The sequence below is a fragment of the Eurosta solidaginis genome, chromosome 5 (assembly GCF_040869045.1).
Source record: "Eurosta solidaginis isolate ZX-2024a chromosome 5, ASM4086904v1, whole genome shotgun sequence".
Classification (NCBI taxonomy): Eukaryota; Metazoa; Arthropoda; class Insecta; order Diptera; family Tephritidae; genus Eurosta; species Eurosta solidaginis.
Window position 1 is genome coordinate 67,617,849 of NC_090323.1, and position 8,357 is coordinate 67,626,205.

Here is an 8,357-nt window from a genome sequence, read left to right on the forward strand (position 1 = left end):
ATTTTAAAAGGGAGTGGGCCTTAGTTCTAAGGGTGGACGCCTTTTCGAGATATAGCCATAAAGGTGGACCACGGGTGACTCTAGAATTTGTTTGTGCAATATGGGTATTAAATGAAAGGTTATAATGAGTATTTTAAAAGGTCGTGGGCGTTAGTTCTATAGGTGGACGCCTTTTCGAGATATAGCCATAAAGGTGGACCACGGGTGACTCTAGAATTTGTTTGTAAGATATGGGTATCAAATTTAAGGAGTTAATGAGTATTTTAAAAGGGAGTGGGCCTTAGTTCTAAGGGTGGACGCCTTTTCGAGATATAGCCATAAAGGTGGACCATGGGTGACTCTAGAATTTGTTTGTGCAATATGGGTATTAAATGAAAGGTTATAATGAGTATTTTAAAAGGTCGTGGGCGTTAGTTCTATAGGTGGACGCCTTTTCGAGATATAGCCATAAAGGTGGACCACGGGTGACTCTAGAATTTGTTTGTACAACAGTATGGGTATCAAGTGAAAGGTGTTAATGAGTATTTTAAAAGGGAGTTGGCCTTAGTTCTATAGGTGGACGCCTTTTCGAGATATCGCCATAAACGTGGACCAGGGGTGACTCTAGAATTTGTTTGTACAATATGGGTATTAAATGAAAGGTTATAATGAGTATTTTAAAAGGTCGTGGGCCTTAGTTCTATAGGTGGACGCCTTTTCGAGATATAGCCATAAAGGTGGACCACGGATGACTCTAGAATTTGTACAACAATATGGGTATCAAGTGAAAGGTGTTAATGAGTATTTTAAAAGGGAGTTGGCCTTAGTTCTATAGGTGGACGCCTTTTCGAGATATCGCCATAAACGTGGACCAGGGGTGACTCTAGAATTTGTTTGTACAATATGGGTATCAAATTTAAGTTGTTAATGAGTATTTTAAAAGGCCGTGGGCCTTAGTTCTATAGGTGGACGCCTTTTCGAGATATCGCCATAAACGTGACCAGGGGTGACTCTAGAATTTGTTTGTACAATATGGGTATCAAATGGAAGGTGTTAATGAGTATTTTAAATGGAAGTTGGCCTTAGTTCTATGGGTGGACCCCTTTTCAAAGATATCGCCATAAAGGTGGACCAGGGGTGACTCTAGAATTTGTTTGTGCGATATGGTTATCAAATGAAAGGGGTTAATGAGTATTGTAAAAGGGAGTTGGCCTTAGTTCTATAGGTGGACGCCTTTTCGAGATATCGCCATAAACGTGGACCAGGGGTGACTCTAGAATTTGTTTGTACAATATGGGTATCAAATTTAAGGTGTTAATGAGTATTTTAAAAGGCCGTGGGCCTTAGTTCTATAGGTGGACGCCTTTTCGAGATATCGCCATAAACGTGGACCAGGGGTGACTCTAGAATTTGTTTGTACAATATGGGTATCAAATTTAAGGTGTTAATGAGTATTTTAAAAGGCCGTGGGCCTTAGTTCTATAGGTGGACGCCTTTTCGAGATATCGCCATAAACGTGGACTAGGGGTGACTCTAGAATTTGTTTGTACAATATGGGTATCAAATTTAAGGTGTTAATGAGTATTTTAAAAGGCCGTGGGCCTTAGTTCTATAGGTGGACGCCTTTTCGAGATATCGCCATAAAGGTGGACCACGGGTGACTCTAGAATTTGTTTGTAAGATATGGGTATCAAATGAAAGGTGTTAATGAGTATTTTAAAAGGGAGTGGTCCTTAGTTCTATGGGTGGACGCCTTTTCAAAGATATCGCCATAAAACTGGACCAGGTGTGACTCTGGAATTTGTTTGTACGATATGGGTATCAAATGAAAGGTGTTAATGAGTATTTTAAAAGGGAGTGGGCCTTAGTTCTATAGGTGGACGCCTTTTCGAGATATCGTTATAAAGGTGGACCAGGGGTGAATCTAGAATTGGTTTGTACGATATGGGTATCAAATGAAAGGTGTTAATGAGTATTGTAAGAGTCCGCGGGCCTTAGTTCTATAGGTGGACGCCTTTTCTAGATATCGCCATGAAGGTGGACCACGGGTGACTCTAGAATTTGTTTGTAAGATATGGGTATCAAATGAAAGGTGTTAATGAGTATTTTAAAAGGGAGCGGGCCTTAGTTCTATGGGTGGATGCCTTTTCAAAGATATCGCCATAAAACTGGACCAGGTGTGACTCTGGAATTTGTTTGAACGATATGGGTATCAAATGAAACGTGTTAATGAGTATTTTAAAAGGGAGTGGGCCTTAGTTTTATGGTGCACGCCTTTTCGAGATATCGTTATTAAGGTGGACCACGGATGACTCTAGAATTTGTTTGTAAGATATGGGTATCAAATGAAAGGTGTTAATGAGTATTTTAAAAGGGAGCGGGCCTTAGTTCTATGGGTGGACGCCTTTTAAAAGATATCGCCATAAAGGTGGACCAGGGGTGACTCTGGAATTTGTTTGAACGATATGGGTATTAAATGAAAGGTGTTAATGAGTATTTTAATAGGGAGTGGTCCTTAGTTTTATGGTGGACTCCTTTTCGAGATATCGTTATTAAGGTGGACCACGGATGACTCTAGAATTTGTTTGTAAGATATGGGTATCAAATGAAAGGTGTTAATGAGTATTTTAAAAGGGAGCGGGCCTTAGTTCTATGGGTGGACGCCTTTTAAAAGATATCGCCATAAAGGTGGAGCAGGGGCGACTCTGGAATTTGTTTGAACGATATGGGTATCAAATGAAAGGTGTTAATGAGTATTTTAAAAGGGAGCGGGCCTTAGTTATATGGGTGGACGCCTTTTCGAGATATCGTTATTAAGGTGGACCACGGATGACTCTAGAATTTGTTTGTACGATATGGGTATCAAATGAAAGGTGTTAATGAGTATTGTAAGAGTCCGCGGGCCTTAGTTCTATAGGTGGACGCCTTTTTGAGATATCGCCATTAAGGTGACCACGGGTGACTCTAGAATTTGTTTGTAAGATATGGGTATCAAATGAAAGGTGTTAATGAGTATTGTAAGAGTCCGCGGGCCTTAGTTCTATAGGTGGACGCCTTTTCGAGATATCGCCATGAAGGTGGACCACGGGTGACTCTAGAATTTGTTTGTAAGATATGGGTATCAAATGAAAGGTGTTAATGAGTATTTTAAAAGGGAGCGGGCCTTAGTTCTATGGGTGGACGCCTTTTAAAAGATATCGCCATAAAGGTGGACCAGGGGTGACTCTGGAATTTGTTTGAACGATATGGGTATCAAATGAAAGGTGTTAATGAGTATTTTAATAGGGAGTGGGCCTTAGTTTTATGGTGAACTCCTTTTCGAGATATCGTTATTAAGGTGGACCTCGGATGACTCTAGAATTTGTTTGTAAGATATGGGTATCAAATGAAAGGTGTTAATGAGTATTTTAAAAGGGAGCGGGCCTTAGTTCTATGGGTGGACGCCTTTTAAAAGATATCGCCATAAAGGTGGACCAGGGGTGCCTCTGGAATTTGTTTGAACGATATGGGTATCAAATGAAAGGTGTTAATGAGTATTTTAAAAGGGAGTGGGCCTTAGTTTTATGGTGGACGCCTTTTCGAGATATCGTTATTAAGGTGGACCACGGATGACTCTAGAATTTGTTGTACGATATGGGTATCAAATGAAAGGTGTTAATGAGTATTTTAAAAGGGAGCGGGCCTTAGTTCTATGGGTGGACGCCTTTTAAAAGATATCGCCATAAAGGTGGACCAGGGGTGACTCTGGAATTTGTTTCAACGATACGGGTATCAAATGAAAGGTGTTAATTAGTATTTTAAAAGGGAGTGGGCCTTAGTTTTATGGTGGATGCCTTTTCGAGATATCGTTATTAAGGTGGACCACGGATGACTCTAGAATTTGTTTGTACGATATGGGTATCAAATGAAAGGTGTTAATGAGTATTGTAAGAGTCCGCGGGCCTTAGTTCTATAGGTGGACGCCTTTTCGAGATATCGCCATGAAGGTGGACCACGGGTGACTCTAGAATTTGTTTGTAAGATATGGGTATCAAATGAAAGGTGTTAATGAGTATTTTAAAAGGGAGCGGGCCTTAGTTCTATGGGTGGACGCCTTTTAAAAGATATCGCCATAAAGGTGGACCAGGGGTGACTCTGGAATTTGTTTGAACGATATGGGTATCAAATGAAAGGTGTTAATGAGTATTTTAATAGGGAGTGGGCCTTAGTTTTATGGTGGACTCCTTTTCGAGATATCGTTATTAAGGTGGACCACGGATGACTCTAGAATTTGTTTGTAAGATATGGGTATCAAATGAAAGGTGTTAATGAGTATTTTAAAAGGGAGCGGGCCTTAGTTCTATGGGTGGACGCCTTTTAAAAGATATCGCCATAAAGGTGGACCAGGGGTGACTCTGGAATTTGTTTGAACGATATGGGTATCAAATGAAAGGTGTTAATGAGTATTTTAAAAGTACGTGGGCCTTAGTACTATAGGTGGACGCTTTTTCGAGATATAGCAATAAAGGTTGACCACGGGTGACTCTAGAATTTGTTTGTACAATATGGGTATCAAATGAAAGGTGTTAATGAGTATTTTAAAAGGGAGTTGGCCTTAGTTCTATAGGTGGACGCCTTTTCGAGATATCGCCATAAACGTGGGCCAGGGGTGACTCTAGAATTTGTTTGTACATATATGGGTATTAAATGAAAGGTTATAATGAGTATTTTAAAAGGGCGTGGGCCTTAGTTCTATAGGTGGACGCCTATTCGAGATATAGCCATAAAGGTGGACCACGGGTGACTCTAGAATTTGTTTGTGCGATATGGATATCAAATGAAAGGTGTTAATGAGAATTTTAAAAGGCCGTGGGCCTTAGTTCTATAGGTGGACGCCTTTTCGAGATATCGCCATAAAGGTGGACCACGGGTGACTCTAGAATTTGTTTGTGCGATAAGGATATCAAATGAAAGGTGTTAATGAGTATTTTAAATGGGAGTTGGCCTTAGTTCTATGGGTGGACGCCTTTTCAAAGATATCGCCATAAACGTGGACCAGGGGTGACTCTAGAATTTGTTTGTACAATATGGGTATCAAATGAAAGGTGTTAATGAGTATTTTAAAAGGGACTGGGCCTTAGTTCTATAGGTGAACGCCTTTTCGAGATATCGTTATAAAGGTGGACCAGGGGTGACTCTAGAATTTATTTGTACGATATGGTTATCAAATGAAAGGTGTTAATGAGTATTTTAAAACAGAGTGGGCCTTAGTTCTATGGGTGGACGCCTTTTCAAAGATATCGCCATAAAGGTGGACCAGGGTGACTTTAGAATTTGTTTGTACGATATGGGTATCAAATGAAAGGTGCTAATGAATATTTTTAAAGGGAGTGGGCCTTAGTTCTATTCGCGCTACAATCAACAAAACTATAGTTTACTTCGCGGCACTTGCAATATAATAACTTTATACTTATGCATATACAAATAATATGTGCTTGGTGTATCTAACAATTTGGAGCGTCCTTCTTTAGAAATTGTTCTACATGGAACAAACTTAAAAGAAATCGGCGTTTTGTTCTGCAGATCTTATCGTGATTTATTAAAAGCAAGATTAGACCACATCATGACATATAAAAAAGAAGGTAGTTCAACTTCTAAATTTTTGACGTGTTTGGGGATTTTTTATTCCATAAATAGGGTTGTTTTCTTCGTAGCGTTGCAAGATTTTCACCCTTAAAAAAATGGTGGTTTATCGGTATGAGAATTTCATTCACAGTAAATTGGCAAAATATAAAATAGGCCTTAGTTCTATTGGTGGACACTTATTCGAGTTATCGCCATAAAGTTGGACCAGGAGTGACTCTTGAATTTGTTTGTACGATATGGATATCAAATGAAAGGTGTTAATGAGTATTTTAAAAGGGAGTGGGCCTTAGTTCTATAGGTGCACGCCTTTTCTAGATATCGCCATAAAGGTGGACCAGGGGTGACTCCATAATGTGTTTGTACGATATGGGTATCAAATGAATGCTGCTAATGAGTATTTTTAAAGGGAGTGGGCCTTAGCTCTATAGGTGAAAGTCTTTTCGGGATATCGTTATAAAGGTGGACCAGGGTTGACTCTAGAATGCCTTTGTACGATATGGGTGTCAAATGAAAGGTTATAATGAGGGTTTTAAAAGGGAGTGGTGGTAGTTGTATATGTGAAGGCGTTTTGGATATATCGACCAAAATGTGGACCAGAGTGACCCAGACCATCATCTGTCGGGTACCGCCAATTTATTTATGTATATATGTAATACCACAAACAGTATTCCTACCAAGATTCCAAGGGCTTTTGATTTCGCCCTGCAGAACTTTTTCATTTTCGTCTACTCAATATGGTAGGTGTCACACCCATTTTACAAAGTTTTTTCCTAAAGTTATATTTTGCGTCAATAAACCAATCCAATTACCATGTTTCATCCCTTTTTTCGTATTTGGTATAGAATTATGGCATTTTTTTTCATTTTTCGTAAGTTTCGATATCGAAAAAGTGGGCGTGGTCATAGTCGGATTTCGGCCATGTTTTATACCAATACAAAGTGGGTTAAGATGAGTACGTGACCTGAGTTTAGTAAAGATATATCGATCTTTGCTCAAGTTTTCGTGTTAAAGGCCGAGCGGAAAGACAGACGGTCGACTGTGTATAAAAACTGGGTGTGGCTTCAACCGATTTCGCCCTCTTTCACAGAAAACAGTTATTGTCCTAGAGTCTAAGCCCCTACCATATTTCACAAGGATTGGTAAATTTTTGTTCGACTTATGGCGTTAAAAGTATCCTAGACAAATTAAATGAAAAAGGGCGGAGCCACGCCCATTTTGAAAATTTCTTTTATTTTTGTATCTTGTTGCACCATATCATTACTGGAGTTGAATGTTGACATAATTTACTTATATACTGTACAGATATTAACTTTTTTTTTAGATCTGACTTAAAAAAACAAATTTTTTTAAAGTGGGTGTGGTCATTATTAAGCATACATATAGTAATAGGAGTAACGTTCTTGCCAAATTTCATCATGATATCTTCAACGACTGCCAAATTACAGCTTGCAAACTTCTAAATTACCTTCTTTTAAAAGTGAGCGGTGCAACGCCCATTGTCCAAAATTTTACTAATTTTCTATTCTGCGTCATAAGTTCAACTCACCTACCAAGCTTCATCGCTTTATCCGTCTTTGGTATAGAATTATCGCACTTTTTCGAATTTTCGAAATATTCGATATCGAAAAAGTAGGCGTGGTTATAGTCCGATATCGTTCATTTTAAATAGCGATCTGGGATGAGTGCCCAGGAACCCACATGCCAAATTTCGTCAATATACCTCAAAATTTACTCAAGTTATCGTGTTAACGGACAGACGGATGGACGGACGAACGGACATGGCTCAATCAAATTTGTTTTCGATACTGCTGATTTTGATATATGGAAGTCTATATCTATTTCGATTCCTTTAAACCTTTACAACCAACCGTTATCCAATCAAAGTTAATAGGCTCTGTGAGCTCTGCTCAACTGAGTATAAAAATGTTGCAAATTAAACGGTTTTATTGAAAACAATACATACATTAAGTAATAATAATACTTGAAGCTAGAAAATAATTAGGTAGGTCCTAGGTACTTGTTACCACTCTCTCAGGGCCGCGGAGAGGGGGGAGAAGCCAGCGCAATTGCCCTGGGACCCGGAAGGTTTCTGGGGGCCCGGGAAAGCAAAGCAGTATTGACAGTACTCTAACTAGGATTTCATAGATACATACATATTTTGTCGCTACTAAAAAATTGTTTTAAAATTAAAAATAACTAAACTAAAATCATAAGCATCCAATCAAATACTATGGAGCATAGTCAGTCGAAATAAAATATGATTTTAAGTTAGATAAACTTTAAATATTTTGCACACTTACAGTCAGTGTGGCTGAAGGGGAGCGTTCTTTTAGTCTCTTGTCTAGCGTGAAAAATTTTTTACGTTCTACTATGAGCCAAAATCGCTGGATAAGCCTTGGAACATTGGCGTTGAAGTCCAGCCCTGCTCCCAGCATCAGTTTTGAATCGGTAATTTCCATATTCGCAAAAAAGCACGGAAGGTTTTCCTTGGCTGATTCAAGCTCTTAAAATGTACATATTTAGAAAAAGTTAATTTAAGCAAATCAAACAATGAAATCTAATAATCTGTGTTATGTTATTTTTTTACTGGATTTAGTTTATTTTTTAGGGGGGCCCGTAAGCGCGAACTGTCCCAAGGGCCAGGCTCGGCTCTCTGCGGCGCTGCACACTCCTCATCAATCTAGGGCGTTGATCAGACAATTAAATAAAAGCGTTGGGCGCATGAAATTTCTAATACGATTGTTTTAATATCT